Source organism: Panthera uncia, assembly GCF_023721935.1.
Source record: "Panthera uncia isolate 11264 chromosome A1 unlocalized genomic scaffold, Puncia_PCG_1.0 HiC_scaffold_17, whole genome shotgun sequence".
Lineage (NCBI taxonomy): Eukaryota > Metazoa > Chordata > Mammalia > Carnivora > Felidae > Panthera > Panthera uncia.
Window position 1 is genome coordinate 147,189,543 of NW_026057577.1, and position 23,542 is coordinate 147,213,084.

General features: G+C 40.2%; 1 long non-coding RNA gene across 1 annotated transcript; it reads right to left on the bottom strand.

Annotated features, from left to right (window-relative positions):
* Window positions 1-645: 645 nt before the first annotated feature.
* On the bottom strand, window positions 646-4,840 carry LOC125935190 (uncharacterized). Its single transcript, XR_007461622.1, has 3 exons — window positions 4,720-4,840; window positions 2,938-3,021; window positions 646-844 (listed from the first exon to the last, which is right to left on the bottom strand). It is a non-coding gene; the product is annotated as an uncharacterized LOC125935190 (long non-coding RNA).
* Between the last annotated feature and the right edge of the window lie 18,702 nt (window positions 4,841-23,542).

Below are 23,542 nucleotides of genomic sequence, written 5' to 3' on the forward strand. Positions count from 1 at the left end.
ATGCTAACTTTCCCCCTAGCTTTAAGAGTTGGAAATGGAATATAAACAGTGGTATGCCAGCTCATAGAAGTTCACGAGAATTGGTGATTAAAATTTTCAATCGTTAAATACAGCCATTATTAAAATTAAATTATATAGACACAATTTAATCAATCACACGAGTAAACTGTGCATGATTTAATCAACTGTAATGCATATACTGAAAATAAATATTCAAAACTCATTACCCCTTAATTATTTTACTGTATTTTCCTATTTCTACCCTCTTAAGGTTATTTGCATCTACTCTCTGTAGATATACATATATATATATATATATATATATATATATATAGTGGCCATATATACTACGTGTATATGCATATGCTATATATGATGCTGTGCATCTCTTTGCAACTCCACGGTCAGCAATATCATGATGGTTGCTTGAAACTGGCAATGGCGGAGTATTTACAGCATAGAAATTGGCCAGTACTACAAACCAAAGCTATTTTTTGTTTCCCCCAAGGGCCGGTTGTTAATCATTTACCAGCACACCATTGACATAAGGAGTCATCCATTTGGCTCTAATATGAATAAAATATGCTTATAAGACTTAACATTATTTATTTAGAGAAATACTCAAGAAATAACTATCTCTGTCACCACACTGTCCCTTTCTTTTATACCCGTGCGTTATATGTCTGTTTCCTCTATTCTCCATGAGCTCCTGAGGGTAGGGAATGCATTTACTCATCAGTCTTCTCCCAATGTTGGAAAAGTGGCTGGTGCAGTTGGCTGACTGAATAACGAAGTGACGAATTTCTATTTATTTAGCCTCATCAACGTGACCATCATCCCAGATCTATGGAGATACAAGAGAGGTATAAACATTTTCTTTCCCCTCAAAGGGTCATTGTCTAGTTGGGTTACCCCACTGGTAGATTGAACAATGGTATCAGTGATATACAATCATTTACCAATTTGTTAGACAGAAATTATAAATTCTAAAGGAGACCAATGAACTAGCAGTTATTAATTAATATTAATTATCCTAGATGGATGCTCACCGAGTTGTGGTCTAGGAACACACCGCATACCAGGTACTATGCTAAATAACTTGTAGGCATTTCATTTAATGACCTTAATGGTATTGTGAGATAGAAATATTACCTCCATGTTACAGATAAAAAAACCGAGCCTCAAAAAGATTAAGTAATTTGCAGCAAGAGGTAAGGCTTAGATTTTATCTCAGATCGTCTGTTTTCACAGGTCAGGCTCTGAAGCATTTCACATACTGACTTAAAGAGGAAGAATAGAATTAGCTCATGAAAGAGTGGCATAATTTGAAAAGCAGGGAGAAAGAAAGGATAGTTCACATAATAGGGAAAGAGGCATCATCAAGGCAAGAGATCAGGAAGAGAGGGATATTTATAAGCTAGCAAGGAGTCTGCTTCGGCCGAGTGGCTGATTCATCTTTGGGAAGAGTATACAATGAATATGAGGCTGGGTGGGAGGATCTATTTTCTTGAATGCTTTGAAAGCCAGGCAAAGAAATTTGGCTCTGAAACAGGTAGCCATCAAGGTTTTTAAGCTAGAGAGTACTATAAAAATTACAGAATCCAAAGATCATTAGGACATATACCAGATGGATTGAAAGAGTGAAAATGGAAACAGATGTTGCAGTAATAGAGGTATAAAACAACATCACACTGGAATAGAATAAAAGATGTCTTCTGTAGAGCTTGGGAATTTTTCCCAAATGATCGCTCATAACCAGTGATGATAAAAGTCACAAGGAATTCTCATAATTGAACAACTAATGACTAGTAATGAGAGTACAAATCCAATCTCCTACTGAAAGCAGATTGACTACTACTCTAGCTGTCCCTGGTGCTCAGCAGAATGGAGGCCATCTCAGTGCACTTTGAGCGAGATGGTTTATTGTGCAGGGCATTCAACATCTGATGATCCAGGGGACCAAAATCCACTCACCCACTTCTAGTGTTTTCCAGTGCTACCCTGGCACATTTCCAAATGTCAAGTAGGGAGGGAAGACGCCCCAATGGACAAACGCTCAGATTAGTAGTCCACCTCTTGAATTCAGTTTAATGTTCTTTTTTCCAGAAGTATCTCATCCATTAAGGAGGTTTCATGGCAGAACATCTGCATTTTATTTCCAGGGAAGACGTATAGAGGTTGATTGTTCATCACATCAACCTTCCAAGTCTTTGACCAGATGAATTGTTTGAACTCATTTGAAATGTTTCTTAATGGCCAAAGGAGAATTGTGTACACGTGGTCAGGCATACAATCTAGGCAGAGTAGGTAAAAGCTATGAATAATCATTTATAATAGTAAAATCACAGCTTATTTAGGTTTTAAGAGATTTGAGGTTAAGATCACTTTAGTACACATTCAATAAAGCAGAAGAACAACAAGAAATGCTTCCGAAGGGAAAGAAAGACAAATGTAGGAATGAACAGGACTCGTAGGTTTTTAAATAGCCTATTAAATCTTTCAGCAAGAACCTATTTTACGCTGTTAGTCTGGGGAGACTGATTAGATTTCCAGATTCACAGTCAGAATTTTTGTTTTGCAAAAATGAGCGGGTGGAGATGAGTGGATTTTATTGATCTTCTCCAGCCCAGCTCAATGGCTGCTATAGTTCTTAGGGAAGATCACTGCAGCCCTAATCCACCCCATCACAGGCTGGGAGTTTGACAGTTATGTCAGTCAGGACACTAGAGCAAACTCTTCCTCTCTCTTGTAAAGGTTTCTCACTATATTCTTTCCATGATCTATCAGCGGGATTGCAAACAACAGATTGTCAGGGGGGATGAGGATCAAAGACCTGGGGAAAGAAAATCATATTGAAAGAAGGGATTTGGAGAAGGAGAGGCTGAAAGCCTCCGAGGCTGAGGGTCATTACACATGCAATGAGGTATCGAGACCTACCTTTTGTGGGACTGAAGCATCAATTCCAGGGAGGTCAGGGAAGGTTCTGCGCAGGGGGTGGGCGCCGGTAGGATAGACACAGTTCTGAAATCACCGGGTAACTCTCATTGGTGCGCTATTCAGGTTTTGTTTAGTATTTGAATACATAAATTTGGAACACCGAATTCTACGAGAGTGCTTAATAATGGTAACGTTTTTCAGTGACCTGGAAATTTCCAGTTGAAATTGTCTCCTAACTAGTCTTCCCACATCACCCTCCCTCCCCCGCCCCAATTCTGTTTTCGACACACTCTGGGATCCTTGTATAAGATGTGTCAGACCTCGCTCCTCCCCGACGTCCCACCAATAGTTTCACGGGCCATTGGGAACAGCAGCTAAGCCCTTAGAATGTCCCCCAGAGGGATGGAGTGACCCCTGAGGGATGGGGTGGCCCCCGTGTGGTGGGACCACCTACAGCAATCTGGCTCCACCCATTCCCCCCTGCCTCACTCCACACCAGCCTCACTGGCTTCTCGCCGATCTCTCAAATCAGGCCCACGTTCTCTCAGATGTTGGCACAGACCATTCCCTTGTCCTGTCCTTCGCTTCCCAGACATCCACCTGGCTCCCTCCCACGCTTCCTTCCGGTCTTTGCTCAAATACCACCTTCTCAAACCACGCTCCCTCACACCCTCTTTAAAGGGGCATCAGAGCCCGACCTGTGCACTCCACTTCTGCCCTAGTCTTTCTGTTTTCCTCCGCAGATCATCCCAACATGATTAATTTGTTTTATCACGGCCATTATTTACTGTCAGTTTCTATCTACGAGGAGCAAAGGATCTTTTCTGATGTGCACGATGGCAGGTGGAAATGCAACTGTCAGACTGATCAATTCATTCATCTTTTCTTTGCATCCAAGGGACGTACCGATGACGATGTCAGAGGTCAACAAGGAGAGAAACACAATGGAGTCTAAAGTCCGTGCAGGGCTACCTTTAATAATGATGGTATCTTCTAGGAGACAAGCTGCTTTTTTGAAGCCGGCTGTCAACATCATAGAAACCTCTGCTTTTGGATTCTGGTTGCCTTTCTGTGTTACTGGCTGCCTTCCCCCCAGCGGTATTTCCATCACCACCCTCCCTGTCTCACATAAAGAGTAGTGCTCACAAAGTCATGCCAGCCAGCGTCACGTCTACAGTGTCTCAGGTTTTTTCCCACGTGAGCACCCGAGCATGCACAGACTTCTGTATGACCGTAGGCAGCCGCTGCAAACACAGAGATTCAAGATCGAAGAGGAGTAAAGCAGCCCCCTCCGTGCGAAAGCTTCAGTAGCACGGGACACGTGCAATGGAAACTGATTTTGTGCATCACAGTCTACATCACTCGGTCAGGGACTGGCTGCTACCTGCTCACCTGACTTGCCAGATCTCCGCACCGCTGTCTTGACTGCAGCTAATTAGGCTCATTCCTTCAGGAACTCCTTCTTAACTTCTTAAGGGGTTCTTGAGTGTGTGCAATAATGCCAATATCAAGAATCACATTTGAGCAACTGAATTTACAACATGCAATGAACTAATGCTAATTGAATGACCATAGCCTTAAGCACAAATATAACCATCCAGCCCCGGCAACAGAGTGGGTCTGGCACTTGCCTGACTGTTCTATCAGAATGAGAGCCTGGAAAGGGGTTGGGTTTGTCTTGTTCGTCACTGGGTCTCTGGGCAGCAGAGCCTAGAAGGGCCTGAGTGACTGTTGCTGAGCGGATAAATCACTCTTCACCTGAGGGAAAGCCAGTGGTCTTACCAGTTGAATCCAAATCCACATGGGTTCTTGCACTCGGCTCTGTGTGTAAATGCAGGTGAGTTACTTGTGCTTCCTGTGCCTCAGTTTCCTCAACTGTGACCTGTGAATAATACTGTTTCCTGTTTCCCAAATAGGTGGTGAGGATGAGCTGTGTAATTATGTGGGGGACCACTCGGGACCATATTCAGTCTTTCTTTCCCAGTATTATCTTTAGGGCCACAGACAGAAACTTTTTCGGTGCCCTTTTCAGAAGACAACCGACATTCTGAGGCCATGAAGCAGGCTTGATGAACAATCGTTAATTGGAGGAAAATTGCCAAATGGCCGGCATAGGATTTCTTGCTAGTGTTTCAGTTTCTGCAAAGCTGGGCCTGGTCCCATTCTTGGTGGTTGGCCTTTTTCTGTCTCATCACCAATTGTGACTCATACGGGGCACCTATGATGGCACTTTCTACCCCTTGGACTGTGATGACCCTGGACAGTGCTGGCTACTTTCCATCTGATGACCCTGCCCAGCCCTTCGTTTTGCCTTGACGGTCCTCCTGTACTGTTGTCTTTGTGCTCTGCCAACACCGTGCTTCTGTGTCACCTGTCACAGAGTAGACTTTCCCGCGTCTCAGTGCTCCTCTTATTCTGCCATCGCTCACCCGAACTTCTCACCGACAGGTGTGTCACCCCACGTTGCACCAGGGTGTCCATTTCGACGTGATAGGGCAGGTGCACAGTCACTGGGCTGCATTCTTCGCCATCCAGTCTCAAGTTATGCTCTTTTCAGACTTAAAATAAGCAGTTGGCTCTGCTAGTATTTAGCGCACACCAGTTCTCATTGCCACTGAGTAATTAGCACTGCCAATTCTAGTAGACCTAGTAGAGAAAAAAGTTCTGAGTTTGAGTATCTGTCACAAGACTGTCCCTCGTCATTCGGAAGCCACTTACAAGAAACTCTGCCCTGCTCTGATTCTCCCAGGCTGCACAAATGGGAGCTGGGGTCACAGGACCTTGGAGAGACTTCCAGCAGTTACAGTGAAGAGTAGGGCTCACCTTGAGCTCACTGTGGCTGGAGAAATACCCCTCATTTCATCAACTTGCTACAGTGACGTCCTCAGAATCTGTGCTGTGTTAGATGACGTGCATCCAAAGAAAGCTTGCAAGATGATAATAACAGCGGTAGGCATTCTCTCCACCAATATAACTGAACTTGTTAGTGTATGAGTGATATGTGAATTGAAGTGACAAATATCTTCAGAAGCAACCGAAATTGTATTAATGACTCAGCACGATTGGTTTCGATTAGTTAAAAATAGTTGAGGAAATTATGTCTGGTACTCTATCAACATTATAAATTGTGTTTATATAAAAAAATATTTTATTCCTAAGAGAAGAAAAAAGCTTCCAGTTAGTGCATTCAGAAAGTAACTGGTGGATAAATATATATTAAGCCCTCATTCTTGCATAAATGATATTAAAAATATCCAATTATAAAGCAAAGGTGATTGAGTAGCCCAGAGTAAATTAGCAATTAAGTCTCCTCCAATGAATAGCTCTAAGACTTCCTCCAAAATTAAAAAATTGTCAAGTGAAATGTCACAAATGTACCACGTTTATTTGAAAATCAATTCGGTTATTAAATATTAATTTTATTTTCTTTGAGGTGTCTATAATTTTAAGCAAAATATTTCATGAATAATGTATATTCTCTTATCAAAAACTAATCATGCATAGTTTGGAATCAGTGCCTCTATTTCCACAACACAGAATGTTCTAAACTCTAATACAATGATAACAACAAAACTGGATAAATGTACAGTTGGTTGAAGAGTTGTGTAAGAAATTTAATGAGATTTCTAGGGATCTTTAACTTGGATGCTTCCTGAAGATATATTATAAATAATGCAAGTAACTTACCTATTTTGTGAGTTCCCTTGTGCATGGAGGGGGGATAATAGAGATTGGCCATCAAGGACTAAGTCACTGAAGGATAAAATAAGAATGAAAACCACATATTGAAATGTGATGAGATTACTATATCCAAACACAATGATGATTTATAGAATCTACATCCACTCATCACATGCCCTCCCTCTCACAAGGACTTTATGGGTATGGACTCATTTAAGCACAGAAAGAAATGATTTGGCATGAAGAGAGCAGACAAATGCCTGGGAGTAAGGCAGTACTTTTGAAAAGAGAGATCAGGATCAGGCTAGCCACAAACAGGGCCTTCGGGAATGGAAACCACAATGAGCTTTCCTCATGACGATACAGAATATATTCCAAATACTATTCTCACATTACTGTTGTGGAGTCACATGTACAGAATATATTCCAAACGCTATTCTCGCGTTACTATTATGGAGTCATAGGATCATATCTATGTACTCAGATTTTGAGACGTGGAAGTGAATCGGTATTTTGCAACTTAAGAAAGACAAGAAGGACTGGAAAGATTTTGGTGAAGAAATCTAAAAACTATTCATGGATTAGTTTCCCCCCTAATGGGGGGGGAACTAGGGGGGAAAAGGCAGATTCCGGGAGAAGGGAATAATTTAGCCTTAAGAAGAAAAGACTGTGGGAATAGTGATGTGCACTTAGTACATTATCTCTCTCCCTCTCTCTCATCTGTATCTATCTATCCATGTGTCTATTATCTATCTGATATATATGATATACTTCATATGCACAATATATATGTATACCAAATATATTTATATATTTATTTTATTAATATTATATATAAATATATCTATCTGTACATATATATGTACATCAGATACAGTACATATATACTATATATTTATATATTTATTTTATTCATATTATATATCTGTGTGTATATATATACCTGTATATGTATCTGTGTGTGTGTGTGCGTGTGTGTATACACACACAGATACATATACGTATATATATATCTGTATATCAAGGTTGGGGGGATAGAAATGTATTTGAGAGTGACCAGATACTACATTAATACATTAAAATGGAAAATGGTAGAATCTTTTCCTTTCCATCAGTGTCTTTAAAAATAGGGTGAACTCCCATCCGTTTGGCGTAAACGTGGATATGTCCTGAGATAACAGAACAGCTGGTATGACCCTTTGCTACCCTTTCTCTCTCTCTGTGAACCTATACTCTGGTTATACATTCCTTCTATTAGAACAAGTCAATAAAATTGTCTATAAACAAGAACAAGCTTTCCTTCCTACCTACTTTGGCTCAACTGGGACAAATAACTGCCTACCCACCATTCTTCTTGGCTCCTTTTTTGAAATTAAAAAAAAAAAAAAATCAATAGCAAGAATGCTCCTTTGGTGCAAAACACCTCAACTAATTGCAGGAGAAAAGCAAGTTCTCCGAAATCAGTTGTTGGGGAACATCCTGCAGGCCTGACGATCTGGCGCGCGACGGGAAGAGTCCACCTTCTCTATTAGTCCCAACACGGAGGCGCACGGATATCGCCCCCCCACGTTCAGAGAGGGAAGGAAAACGAAACCCCCTTTAGCAGCCTCAGTTCCCTGAGTCCGTCAAGTGTCTACAGGCCCGTTTCCTGTGCCAGTGCCAGTAGAGCGTGCTCACCAGAGTGTGAGAAATTAGGGCAAAGGCAGAGTGTGAGAAATTAGGGCAAAGGGAGCGAAGGAGAGTATACAGAGATGCATCTCCTTCCGCCTCCAAAACGTACACTCTTCAGACGGCTGCCACGCTCTTAAGTCTGCACGGGTTCTGCAAAGCGCGTCACGTTGATGACCGATCGGCGATTACATGCGCTCTGGGGAAACTGCAGGTGCATTGTGACATCTCGTTTGCCCTTTTAGCCTATCAGCCATGACACCTTGGTCTTTGCAATACTTTCTTGTAGCCTTATTCCCCCAGCAAATAATTGCCTGCGAACTATGACTTCTCTGCGGGTAAACCTACCTTCCCGTCTCCTCCAGAAAATTCCCTGATTTTACTGGGCTCTTTTAGCACTATCCTGCAATTAACGTGAGCTGAACCATTCATCGGTATATTGGTGCAAAGAACAGTTTTATGGGATGTGAAGTTACTAATGATGTGTAGATTTCAAGCTTCAATTTTCACCTGTTTGAGAACAAAGTCTCTTTCTGTGCTGAACAAACCCTTCACAAGAACAATCATAAGGTCAAAAAAAGATAGCTAATCCAGAAAAAATAGTCTACATTTTAACAATTGAGATGCAAGTGGAAACACATCACAAGGGGGAAAAATCTCTATAATAGGGTAGCAATGAATTGTAAATACAGCATAGATACAATTAGAGGAATATAATGTTAGGAATATAAAGAAATTAATTATCTTTCCAAGAGTTTTTGAATCATTTTTTTTTTTTTTTGGTTTCACTTGTTTTACCCCACCTGGAAAATCTTTTTTTTTTTTTTTTTAGTTATTCCTGAAATCAGGGGCAATTAGATATTCTTGTTCAATTAAAAATTGTCTACAGATACAGAATAGGATTTATTCCCAAGTCACTGATATGAGAGAAAGCTATGAAGATAATTTTTGTTTTCTATTCATTAAAGGTTGGGGTTTTTGTTTGTTTGTTTTGTTTTGTTTTGAGAGAGGGAGAGCACAAATACACACATACGTGCCCGTGGGGGAGAAGTGGAGGCGGGGGGAGAGGGACAGAGACACAGACAGTTTTAAGCAGACTCCACACTCAGTGCAGAGCCTGACTCAGAGTTCTCCCTCACCACCCTAGGATCATGACCTGAGCTGAAATCAAGAGTCAGAAGGTCAACCTTCTGAGCTACCTAGGTGCCCCTAAAGGTTGGAATTTTAATTTTTTTTCTTTATAGATCTTCTAAACCCTGTCTATTGTTTTGAAAGTTTGGGAGTCAATAAATGCCAACTTTTCCCTGGAGCTGGTCGGAAGCCTCCTTAGATCGAGTCTTTGAATGTGCATAAACCTACCATTTGTCTTTGATCCAGGTCTCCAGGCAGTGAACGGGAGAGAAAAGAAAATGTGACTTAACAGGGAAAGCAATTATGTCAATGCACATCCCACTTGGTGAGGCCAGCTGTAGAGTCAAGTGACATGTGTGGGTATACAGAATAACGTGTTTCTGAGATAAGAAAAACTGACATAAATGAAGGCTGCATTGAAAATATCTGACCGATCTCAGGGGAGGAATTTGAAGGCTACTCTTACTACCTCCTCAGAGTCTTGAGGAGGTAATATACACAAAGGAGTCGTCAATATTTCAAAACAATTCATGTCTGTTTTATACCTTTCAAGGAGCTTTCATAGTTTTTAGAGGCAGTGGATCCTTTCTTGTGTTCCATCGTAGTTTGGGATTTTTAAAAAATGCAATCATTTCTTTAAAACCTGGAGTAGGAGAAACTCCATCTTGGTGTGGAAAGCCCCTTTCTTTGTGTCTTTTTTTTTCCCTTTTTTCAGGTTTTTATTTAAATTCCAGTTAGTGAACATACACTGTAATATTGGTTTCAGGAGTAAAATTTGGTGATTCATCACTTACATACAACACTCAGTGTTCATCACACCAAGTGCTCTCCATAATACCCATCATGCCTTTGGCCCATCCCCTGCCCACCTTCCCTCTGATGATGGACAGCCATCAATCTCTTCTCTATATTTAAGAATCTGTTTTTTTGGTTTGCCTCTCTCTTCCCCCACCCCGTGTTCATCTGTTTCGCTTCCTTAATTCTACATATGAGTGAAATCGTATGGTATTTGTCTTTCTCTGATTGACTTACTTCCCTTAGCATAATACTTTCGAGCTCCACCCATGCTGTTGCAAATGGCAAGATATTATTATTTTTTATGGCTTAGTAACATTCCATTGCATATATATACCGTGTCTTCATTATCTATCCATCAGTTGGTGGACATGTGGGCTCTCTCCACAGTTTGGCTATTGTTGATAGCACTGCTATAAACACTGGGGTGCATGTGCCCCTTCGAATCAGTATTTTTGTATCCTTTGGATAAATATCTAGTAGTGCGATTGCTGGATCATAGAGTAGTTCTATTTTTAACTTTTTGAGGAACCTCCATACCGTTTTTCCAGAGTAGCTGCACCAGTCTGCATTCCCACCGACAGAGCGAGAGCGTTTCTCTTTCTCTGCGCCCTCGCCAAAGTCTGTTGTTTCCCCAGTTGTCAATTTGAGCCACTCTGACAGGTGATCGCTCATTGTAGTTTTGATTTGTATTTCCCTGAAGGTAAGTGATGTTGAGCATCTTTTCCTATGTCCTATTAGCCATCTGTGTGTCTTCCTTGGAGAAATGTCTACTTAAGTCTTCTGCCCATTTTGAATTAGATTACTTGTTTTTTTGGTGTTGAGTTTTATAAGTTCTTTACATATTTTGGATGCTAACTCTTTATCAGATATATTATTTGCAGATAACTCCCATTCCGAAGGTTGGCTTTTAATTTTGTTGATTGCTTCCTTCACTGCACAGAAGGTTTGTGCTTTGATGATATCCCAAAAGTTTAGTTTTGCTTTTGTTTCCCTTACCTTAGGAGATGTATCTAGTAAGAAGTGGCTACAGCTGATGTCAAAGAGGCTACTCTCTTTTTCTCCTCAAGATTTTGATGGCTTCCTGTCTTACATTTAAGTCTTTCATCCATTTTGAATTTAATTTTGTGTATGGTGTAAGAAAGAGGTCCAGTTTCATTCTTCTGTCTGTTTCTGCCTTCTAAGGGAATTTTAGCGAGTAAAAGAGATAAGGGATAAGCAGAAACTTGGGGAGTACATACTTTGACCTTATTTACATTTAGATATTTTGACTTTTAGGACATACTTGTCCTTCACATGAAAAAAAAAAAAAAAGATTAAGATCGGCCAACGAAGATTTAGAATTTTGTACTTGAAATGACTAGCAAACTTCTGGAAAGATATAAATAGGTTGAAAGCAAAAAGATGGAAGAAGACATATCACAAATTGGGCAGTTTAGAACAGTTTTTTCAGATGATTCTTAAAATAGAAAGTTACCCTCTCTCACTTCTGGAGGCAAGAAATGCAATGTCAAGGTATTGCGAAGGGGCTGGTTCCCTTTGGAGGCTCCCGGGGACGATCATCCCTTACCTTTTCTGGTTCTGGTATCAGGGCTTCCTTGGCTTGTGACGACATCCCCCAGTCTCTCCTGGCGTCTTTCCAAGGCTGTCTTCCCTGTGCGTGTATGTGTGTCTTCACATGGTATTTTCCTGTATGTGTGTGTGTGTGCGTGCATGTGTGTGTTTGTGTGTGTGTGTCTAAATTCCCCTCTTCTTCTAAGACCATCAATCATTTTGGTTAGGAGTCCACCTGAATGGACCATCATCTTAACTTGCTTTCGTCGACAAAGACCCTGTTTCCAAACGTGGCCGTATTCATCATATTCCAGAGATTAGGAAATCAACATATCTTTTGCGGAGACACAGGTCAACCCATACCAGAATATGAACGAAGGGAACTCAGCTTTTAACCATGTAGAACTGTTAGAAATGTATCAGAGGCTTTTTTACCTTGCATAGGTACCACCCGGTGACTTGGAACCCATCAGCTGGACAGAAAATAAGGCTGCCTTAGAGGAAGCTGCCTGTGAAGCTCAGGAGGAACTTCAGTCTTCGCTTTGGCTCCTACTTTGCCATCAGATTGGCCTACTATTCTTTTAGAGTGTCCTCACTAACGCGCTACTTTGAGTTATCAATGAATGTGATTTTACGAGATGAATACACAAAGCACATCTCTTTTCCTCTACGGCCTTTCTTCCTGCCTTCATTATTCATATCTAATTGCATCAGTAGGAGACAGACAAGATCTTCGGCTTTTGGCTCAGCTGGGACCGACCAGTTCTGTTCTCAGCTACCCAGCAAGAGCAGCCTCTGCCTTTAAATCTGCCAAGTCAATTGGGGCGCCTGGGTGGCTCAGTCGGTTGAGCATCTGACTTCGGCTCAGGTCATGATCTCGCGGTCTGTGGGTATGAACCCCACGTCGGGTTCTGTGCTGACAGCTCAGAGCCCGGAACCTGCTTCGGATTCTGTGTCTCCCTGTCTCCCTGCCCCTGCCCCGCTCATGCTCTGTCTTTCTCCTCTTCAAAAATAAACATTAAAAAAATTTTTTAATTGCTTTAAATCTGCCAAGTCAAACAGCAACCGCCATGACTGAGCTACCTATGTCTAGATTCAGAATTTATGGAGGTGGGGACACCACAAAGAAGCAGAGGGATGACTGAACGAGGAACGATCATGGCTCAATGTTTTATCTGTAGGATGTTTGATTTTTCCAATGGACATCATCGGATTTACCTTCCAATCATGTCTAACCTTTCAGGGAAGAGCCCTGTCTCACCTGAGCTCTTTTCTTCAGTTGTGTGGTTGAAAAGGAAGCAGCCATATTATCTTGACAGACCCCGACCCGCAGGTCCCAGAAACTGGCTGGAACAGATTGTCAAGGAAAGCTGGTGAGTCCAGATCCTGCCCCTTTGGCGCTGAGAGGGGTGGGCTCTGTCTCCAGCAGGCAAGGGCATTTGAAAGAATTTAATCTGACTTCTGTTGTACTTATTTTTACATGCACTGTCTATAGGTGACAGATGATACCGGCTTTCTGTTTTGTGTTGTGACGTAACAGTTCATTGAAACCTACAGTTAAGGAAGCAAGAGATTCAATTTCAAAACCAAAACAATGAAGTAAAAAAGAGGCACCGGAAGCGAGTGACTGAGCTTTGGAAAACATGGTGCTAGAGAATTGTTACCTCAACCTCTTTCTGTAGATCTACCTACACTCAAAACCCGGTCAGTTTTGGTACTTTGTGTGTTTCTAGTAACCTGCCTGTTTCCTTCCAAATCTTTTTTTTGCTGCAAGTCAGAAAAGATTGCCCCTTCTTCATTTTTTCATTCCTGAGTTTAACATTGGAGTCTTCTCTCTCTTTTTTTTTCCTGGTCCGTCTAACTAAAGGCTTATCCATTTGTTGATGCTTTTCAAAGAACCGACTTTTTCTTTTCTCGACTTTGTTTATCGTTACTTTCTCTATTTCACTCATTTGCAGTCTAATCTTTAAGATTTCCTTCCTGTTGCTTTCTCAGGTATAATTTCTCTTCTTTTTCTGGTGTCCTAAAGTGGAATATTTGTACTTGATTTGAGGTCTTTCTTCTTTTCTAAAATATAGACGTTTCCAGCTGTAAATTTCTCTCTAAGCCCTGCATTAGCCGCACTCCATGCCTTTGGTGGGTGGTGTCTTTGCTTCATTCCTATGACAATATTTCCTAATTTATCCTGTAATTTTTTTCTTTGATCTATTGGTTATTTAATTGTGTGTTGTTTAAATTTCCATGTAAATATAAATTTCCCCAATATTTTTCTATTATTGGTTGGAGAATACACTTTGGATGACGTTAATCACGTAACTTTATTTAATTTGCCCTATGGTTTAAAAATGGTCTATCCTGGAGAATTTTTCATGTGCCTTTGAGGAAATGTGTATTTTTCTGTGCTTAGGTGGAATGTTCTAGACATGTTGGTTAGATTCATTTGATTTACAGTGGATTTTTCTGCCCATCATTAAAAGTGAGATATTAAAGCTTCCAACTCTTATTGTTGAATTGTCTATTTCTCCCCTCAAATTTGCCATATTTTGCTTTATGTATTCGGGCAGCTTTGCTGTTATGTGCACCTGTTTACCATGGTTATATCTTACTGATGGATTTGATTCATTTATCACTATAAAATTTCCTTCTTTATCTCTAGCAACTTTTTTTTTTTGCTTTAATGTTTATTTTTTTTTTGATACTCTGGATTTTTTGTGGTTGCTATTTGCATAAGATATCTTTATTCATTTTTTTTTAAGCCTATTGGCATCTTTGAATGAAAGTGTATCTCCTATAGACAGCATACAGTTAGCTGGGCTTTATTAAAAAAAAAAATTTTATGTCTATTTATTTTTGGGAGAGACAGAGTGTGAGTGGGGGAGAGCAGACAGAGAGAGGGAGACACAGAATCTGAAGCAGGCTCCAGGCTCCGAGCTGTCAGCACAGAGCCCGACGTGGGGCTCCAACCCATGAACTGCGAGAGAGGGAGACACAGAATCCGAGCTGAGGTTGGATGCTTAACTGACGGAGCCTCCCAGGCGCCCTAGAGCCTTAATTTTTAATCCGGTATAAGATGACAATCTCTGCCTTTTGCTTGGATTGTTTTGTACTTTCACACTTAATGTTATTAATATTGTTGGTTTATGTTTGCCATTTTCTTTTTGTTTTCTCTATGTCAAGGCTTTGTTGCTATTGTTTCTCTGTTCGTCCTTTACTGCTTTCTTTTGAGTTAAGTGAATATTTTTAGGGCAATAATTTAATTTCTTTCATGATTTTTTTTACTATATTTTTTTGAATTATTTTCTTGGTAATTGCTCTAAGACTTACTTATCAGAACCTATTTCAGATTTATACTAATTTATAAGTTTATACTAACGTGTATATACGTGCACACACACACAAATATCTTCTTCCCTTTTTCTGTGTGCTGTTAGTAGTAAATATATTACATCTGTAGGTATTATAAGCCTGACGGTACATTATTATAATTACTACTGTATATAATTTTCTCTCTTTTAAAGACGCTAAGGCAAGAAAACAGAGCACAGACGTATTTACAGCTTTTGTAAATAAATGAGATAAGACAGCTTCTATATATTGTCCCTGTATTGTTTACTTCTTCATGATAGACTGGGACCAGTTAGCCCAAAAGCCCTCTGGTGCCAAACTCAAAACGTCACAAGAACAATATTAAAGTACAACGTGTGAGGTGTTGTTACTAAGCTGGTATTTAATGAATCTAAATAGATTATTTTCTGATTCTCTAAATCAATACAGGAATAAAGCCTAACAACCTGAAGGTGTTGACATTTGGTGGTTCTCCGTGATATGTACTCCCTGTTTAATTCTTTTAAATCAATTATTATATTATTCAATTATTAATTAAATTAAATTATTAATTAAGACTATTATAACTTTTTTTTTTGCTTAGTTATACTTTTGCTAAAAATATTAAAAAAATTTGAAAAGCTACAAAATACCAGTTCAAAATTAACCGCTCTAGCGTGCTGAGAACGCAAATTCTTGGTGGACAGCTGTGGGTTTTGCAGATCATTTTATCCGGAACCAGCCGAGAGGCCTTCGCGTTACAAACTGCATGAACGCTTCTCATCATTCTGATATGTGTGTCCTGCAAATACAGGTCTCTGCCCCGCGGAAATGAAATCTGCCGTGTGAGCGTCGTGACAAAGATCCATAACTGGGTGGACAGCGTGTCAGGGACACCTTCTCTGAAGAAGGAAGGGCAGGACTTAAGTGAGCGGCGAAGCAAACGTATTGGGACCAGTAATGTGTGTGGATGTCCTGGGGCAGGAAAGGGCGGCACGACCTTTAGAGGAGGTGCCGGAGGACCTGAGCGGTGGAAGTCTGCAGGGAAAACAGCAGGACCCCACCCGAGGATGGGGGGCGGGAGGGGTGCAGAGAGCAGGGCCACCAGGGGCTGGCAGGCCACGCACAGATTCTCGGTTGTTATTCCACAGGAGCAGTCTGTGTGTTTTAAGCCTAAGAGAGAAGATCTCATTTGCATCTGAAAGTGATTATTCTGGTTCCGTGTGGAGCCTTAAACTGGAAGGGAAGCAATAACGGGAAGTTATTAGCTGCTCCAAAAACCCTTGCAGCTGAGAAAATGTGGACGTTGAGAATAAAATGAAACGTGTTGGAGAGCCAGCGAGCCAGGGGGAAGAAAGCGGTAGCATTTGCATGAAACTGCGATCTTTAAAGTCTTGGTTAGGATACCTTGCGGAATCCGGGCTGTTTTGAGCAGATACGGTGCTATGTGATGGAGATTGTACGTGCACGGCAAGTTCAAGAGCCGTGGTAATGGAATCTTGCTGGGCCTCAGTCACAACCACAGTTGAAAGAAGATGGACTTTGGTTTCTTTTTTTTTTAATCTCATTTTCCTTGCGGGTGTGGTGCTGGGGAAGGACTTGGCTCCCACGGTATCTACTCAGGGGAAGCTCCTGCAGGAAGTGGGTCTCTCGCCCCGGTTTGATAAGCTGCTTCTCTGGGCATATCTTCCCTTTCAGGAATCCAGCCCCTTCACCACCCCCATGAACTACCCTCCCCCTCCCCCAACTCATGCCGATCTGGGCAGAAGAGATCGGTGGGGGGTTTCCAGCAGCTGGGACTTCTCATGCACAGCTATGACAGAAGTTCCATGCCACTGTGAGGTTGTAAACGGCTCTGTGTGGATGTGGACAAGGTTTGGTCTCCCAGCCTATTGGCATTCCGGATGAAATCGTCCTGGGCTGTGGGGGTCTGTCCTGTGCATTGTGGATGGTTAGAAGCATCCGTGGCCTCTCTCTCCCAGATGCGTTAGCCTCCTCGTTCTTGTGACAATCAGAAGTGGTCTCCATCCTTGCCAAAGGCCCCCTGGAAATCGAAATTGTCCCTGATGAGAACCACCGGTTTAGATGTTAAAACTGGATTTTTATTAGTTTTTTTTTTTCAGTCTTTGTTATGATTGCTGTTAAGAATTTTGAAAAAGGAGACTGTGTTATGTTCAGTTGTTCAAAATGTACTATGAACTTTCTCTCATCGACTATTTCAGCTTCGGGATGTAAACAGAGGATAAATGTCAAATGTGCGATACCATCATAGGAAAAATTTGAGGTCCCTAAATAAGAAATTTGGTTAAACCAATGGGCTACGCGCATAAGACAAATTTCAAAATAGTCATTGCAAATATTATAAGGAAAAGACTCGTTGATGTGGGAAAATACTCCCAATAAATTGCAAACTGAGGAAACAGCAACTACAAGGTAGCTTGTAGAGTATGACCTCAAAAACATGTTTGTAACTGTGCTTTGATGAGAAACAAAAACCTCTCTAAAGGCCTGATATACAAGGGAAGCCATCTTAGATTTCTTCTTAAGTCAGCCTGCCTGTACATAAGCTTCATTTAAACCAAAACCCTGATTTACAGCTCACCATGCACTCGCTTGTACATCTGCTTTGTGAATGAGTAGCCTGAAGGAAAATAATTTTGTCCTGAAGATACCTATCAGTGCTCTACTCCCTGTGTTCCTTGATGTTAAAACTCATGATTCTGCCCTGTGTGTTAATCTATGATCTCTTGATCTTTTACAAGATGCAAAAAAAAGTATATAACCCCGTAAAACCTGTTCATTCTCCGGAACGCTTTCTTCCCCCTCGAAGAGGTAGAGACAGCTGTCCCGTCTTTCCTTCTTTTAGAGATTCAAGAAAGTGTGTTCATTTGTGTCCACAGCTTGTATCCTGTCCAAAGCTGCATACCACAATGTTAAGAGAGATTATCTTTGGATGGTGGCATTACATAGGATTTCTGTTTTATATTTATATTTAAATTTTTTTAATCTTTATTTATTTTTGAGAGAGAGACAGAGTGTGAGCAGGGGAGGGGCAGAGAGAGGGAGACACAGAATCCGAAGCAGGCTCCAGGCTCTGAGCTGTCAGCACAGAGCCCAACACGGGGCTCGAACTCACAAACCTTGAGATCATGACCTGAGCCAAAGTCAAACGCTTAACCCATGGAGCCACCCAGGCACCCTTATATTTATATTTTATATTTCCTTTATATTATATATATTTTTTTCTTTATATTTCTCTATGTTCTCCGACTTTCTTGCATTAGAAGCTTAAATACAAAGAACAAACTGAGGGTTGCTGGTGGGGTGTTGGCTGGGGGGATGGGTTAAATGGGTGATGGGCAATGAGGAGGGCACTTGTTAGGATGAGCACTGGGTGTTGTATGTAAGTGATGAATCAGTAAATTCTATTCCTGAAATCGTTATTAAAATTTTTTTAAAGTATATTGCATTAGTAATGAAAGAAGAAGCAAATCATAAATGTTGTTCTTTAAAGTTATCACATTTGTAGAACTTTCTTATCTGGTATTCAATATCTACTTCTGAAATCATATGACTGAAATCACCACTATTCCTACAAACTACATTTGACCTGCACAGTTGAAAGGGTTTTCACTGTGGTAAAGACACACAACAACCTAATCATACCAATAACTCAAAAGTAATAATTTTAAAATTCTTTTTTTAAGTTTATTTAGAGAGAGACAGAGAGAGAGTGGGGGAGGGGCAGAGAGAGAGAGAGAGAGAGAGAGAGAGAGAGAATCCCAAGCAGGCTCCACACTGTCAGTGCTAAACCCGACATGGGCTTGAACTCACCAACCATGAGATCGTGACCTGAGCCGAAATCAAGAGTCAGAGGCTTCACTGACTGAGCCACCCAGCTACTCCACAAAAGTAATAATTTAAAGTAAAGAGAACTTTTGAGTCTTAGCTTTTATATCATAGAACTACCATCTTTATATATGATTAAGGGGAAAAACAACTACTAAATTGACCAGGAAAAAAAACCTGGCTATTTTCCCTGCCTATGAAAGCAACTGATAATTACAGGGAAAGACGCATTAAAATACAGAGAGAAATGGACAAGTCTTGACAGTATTATTTCCAGACAATGGTATTTTGCAATATATATTATTTTCCTGCTTTGATAGTGTTGCTTGAATGTTCTGTTTACAGGCGAGGTTTTGTCTAAGGACGTTCAATAACAATGACAAAATGGACTATTTGCTACAAAGAAAAGAGACACCATGATATCTCTAAAAATAACATAAGCAGAGCTTATTTGAGATGTTTGTTCTCATTTTACAGCATTCAAGTTGCATCAAAAATATATCCTATTGTTTGATAAGTTTATGCTATTAAAATACATTACTATCACACCAATCCCATGACCATGACACTTATAATTAACAATATTGTGTTTTCTTCTGAGAATTTTGACGTCTTTTTGCAATGGTTTGAACAGTGCAAAAATTCTAAATATGCCCGAAGAGGTTTACTTCTGGTTTCTTCCAATACATTCCAGAATAGATAGATATCATTCTGCTGATAGAAACAGAAATTTTCTCAAAGTGCCATTAAAAAACCCTAAAGGTTGGCATTTGAAAGAGATTAGCTAATCTGCTCTGCTCAGCTAAGGTATTGCAGAAGTCAGTAAGATAACAGCCTATTTCAGTTTTATGTGAAAGGGTTTCTATTTTTGGCTAGAGAGTATGATATTGTGACTGGCCATTTTTCCCACCATGGTTGAAAGAAAACACATACATTTCCAATGTCCTATAACCACATCTTAAGGACACTTACAGGATTGGAATCCCAGAAAAAGAGAACAGGAAGAGTGGGGCCGAAGTGGTCTTTGAAGAGATAAAGACGAGAGTTATATAAAACTGTTGAAAGGCTTCAATGCCTGTATTTGAGGATCTCAGAAAAACCCAGGGAAAGTGAATGCGGGGGAAACTTCTGCAAGGCACATTCTGGACAAGCAGATAAAAGGCAAAACTAAAGGGAAAACCTTAAAAGGAGTTAGAGGAGCATCCACATCACTCCCAAGGAAACAAGAATCAGAAGGATGGATACCTTTTCTACATAGGAGACTGTGGAAATCAGAAAGCAGCTTTAAAGCTTAAGAAAAAGGCCTCTACGCTTCTGTCCCTTGAGCAAGTATCCTCAGACGTGAAGGCGAAGTAAAGACACTACCAGAGACGTCAAAGCTGAGAGACATGGTCACCGGCAGGCTGACACTGTAAGGAACAGTAAAAGAGATCCTCCTAGCACCATGCATGATACAGAAGCCCAGGATCTCAGAAAGGAACAAGGAACACAAGAACATGTAAACACGTCTCCATAAAAGTAAGAAAATGTATTATAGCTAGAATCACAACAGTATGACTCTGAGATTTAAAACACACGTAAAAATCATATATATATAACACTGCTTATCCTAAGTGCATGAGACATTATTTAAATTGCTGTGAGGTCTTTCCATTGTCACTGAAAGATAAAATAGTAGCTCACTAAAGTCATGATGATGTACAGTCACTACATTGTACGCCTGAAACTAATATAACATTGTATGTCAATTACACTCAAAAGCATTTGGAAAAAGACAAAGAAAAAAGGAAGACAGGAGGAGTTAAGAGTGAATATTGTCACCTCTAAGGTATCCACTAAAATAACAATACAAAGGGGGCACCTGGGTGGCTCAGTCGGTTAAGCTTCTGACTCTTGATTCCAGCTCAGGTCATGATCTCATGGTTTGGGAGATCAAGCCCTGTGTCAGGCTCTGTGCTGACAGCGCAGAACCTGCTTGGGATTCTCTCTCTCCCTGTCTTTCTCTCTCTGCTCCTCCCCACTGTCAAAAATAGCATAGACATTAAGCATTTTTAAAAACAAAAGCTGAAAAAAAACCTTTATTGATTACCAACATTAATTAATTACTTGAAGCCTGGAGGTTCAAGTCCTGTAATTTTCTTCTTTTCTCCGCGTTAGTTACAACTTTACTAAGTGCTTGTATTTCCATATGGGTTTTCTAGTCAGCTTGACATTTTCCACAAAAAACCTGTTGGAAGTTTGATAGGGATTGTGACGAATCTACAGAATAACTGTGGAGAAGAGACATCTTCATCACGGTGAGTCTGTTACATAAACGAGCAAAAAATGACCTCTGGGTATGGGCCCCTGGGTTGTTTATTTCTTCCCTGCAGGCTGAGACCTGTTAGCTCAAAAACCCTCCGGCACCAAACTCAAAATTTCACACAGCCTATTATTTTTAAAATAGCCCAAGCAAGCCTCTAGGTTGTTTATTTTCTTCGCTGCAGGCTGAGACCTGTTAGCTCAAAAGCCCGCCAGCACCAAACTCAAAAGTTTACACAGCCTATTGTTTAAAAAGAGACCCAAATGGCAAAGAAGCCACTTAGAGCCTGTCTGCTTTGCATATGGAATAAAACCTCGCCAGCATCTGTTGGCCATTGAGGAGAAGAGTCTCCTGCTTGTCAGACCCCGAGCAACTAGGACCCTTCTGAGCTCTCTGACCCAGAGCTCTCTGACCCAACACATCCCTACTGTGTTGCTGGGTGACATCATCTAGAGGAGTAAGCTGGTCCCTTATCCTCCAGGCTGATGTCCCGCCCCATCTGGATGGTGGTCCTTGCGACATTAAGCCTGAGGATGGCTCCATGCAGCCCTGCCCGGCAGGGCACAGTAAAAAAACACACTTGCTGTGTGTTATTGCCTGCCACCGTCACTTGCTTTACCTTCCTCAGCTCTGGGAACTCCAGCAGAATGCCCTCCTGCCTGAGCTGGATGTCTCCTCCTACTTAGAATTTCCTTACCTTCTGTCAACAACACATGGTAGTCTTCACAGGACTAGTCTTAAACTACTTTCTCAGATTTATGCCCAGGCATAATGGTATTTTTAATTTAATTTCTATTTTTTGTTGCTAGTATATAGAAATACTATTGTTTTTTGTGCATTGTTTTCTAGTCTGCTCCCTTGCTGAATTCACATAGTAGTTCTAGTAACTTTACCTGTAGCTTCCATAAGATTTTCCACACTTTCTAAATGTTAGGTAGATTTCACTTGTGAAGCCATCAGGGTTAGGATTTGGGGGGGGGGGGCATGGTTTCAAAGACAAATTCGATTTCTTCAAAAGATATAAAGCTGTTCAGAGTACTTTTTCTTCTCAAGTAAATTTCTGAAGTTTATCTTCCAAGAAATTTGCTTATTTTATCTAAGTTGATGAAGTTATAAGCTTAAGGTGTTCATTCTTTCGTTTTCCATGTCTGTAGAACCTGTTATGATGTCAACTTCCTGGTTTCTGATATTGGTCATTTGTTTTTGCATTCTCTCTGTCTCTTTCCTTTTCTCTCCTCCTCCTCATCTGTCTGGGTAGAGGTTGATCAACTTTATTAATCTTTTCAAAGAACCACCTTTGGTTTCATTTGATTTTTTTCTGGATTTTTTCCCCCATTTCATTGATTTTCACTTCCATCTACATTAGTCAGCTAGCTCACATTCAATTTGTTCTTCTACTTTCTTAAGGTGGAAGCTGAGATTATTGATTCGCGACCTTATTTTTTTTCTTCTAATGTTACTTTAGTGGCATCTCACAGATTTTGGCATATTACATTTTTCTTTTCATTCAGACTAAAATACATTCCAATTTCCCTTTTGACTTCTTTGAACTACCTTAGAATATGTTATTGGGATTTTAAATATCTTCAAAAAATGTCCATCAATCCTTATGTTATTAATTTATTTCTGTTGTGGTCAAAGAACATATTTTATGTGACTTTGATCTTATAAAATTTATTGAGACTTGATTTATAGTCAGTAATATGGCCTACCTTTTTAAGTTCTCATGTTCAATTGAGAAGAGTGTGTATTCTGTTGTGTTCTTATTGTTCTATGGAAATTAATTACGTCTAGTTGGTTTATAGTCTTTCTTCAAAACCATCATGAAAAAAATGTAAAATTGTATATTCCTATGTCCACACTGCTTCTTTAATTTAAAAAACGTTTAGAAAGAAAATATGAACCAATTCCCAACTTATTTTGTAATGCAAAATTAACCTTCCTAGTCAAATCTGACAAGAACATTACAAGTAAAGAACATTATAGATCAATATCTTGGGAACAGATGCAAAAATTTTTAATAAAATGTTAACAAACCAAATCTAAGGATAAATTAAATGGGTAACACTTCAAGATCAAGCAGGGTTTATTCTATGAATAGCAGGTTGGTTTCACATTTGAAATCTAATCAGTGTAATTCACCCCATGGACAGATAAGGGAGATGATCTGTAAATTAATCTCAATAGATATAGAAAAATAAGTTGATGGAATTTAATATCTAATTATAATAAAAGCTCTCAGAAAAAAAGGAAGAGAGACAGAGAGAGAGAGACAGAGAGAGAGAGAGAGAGAGAGAGAGA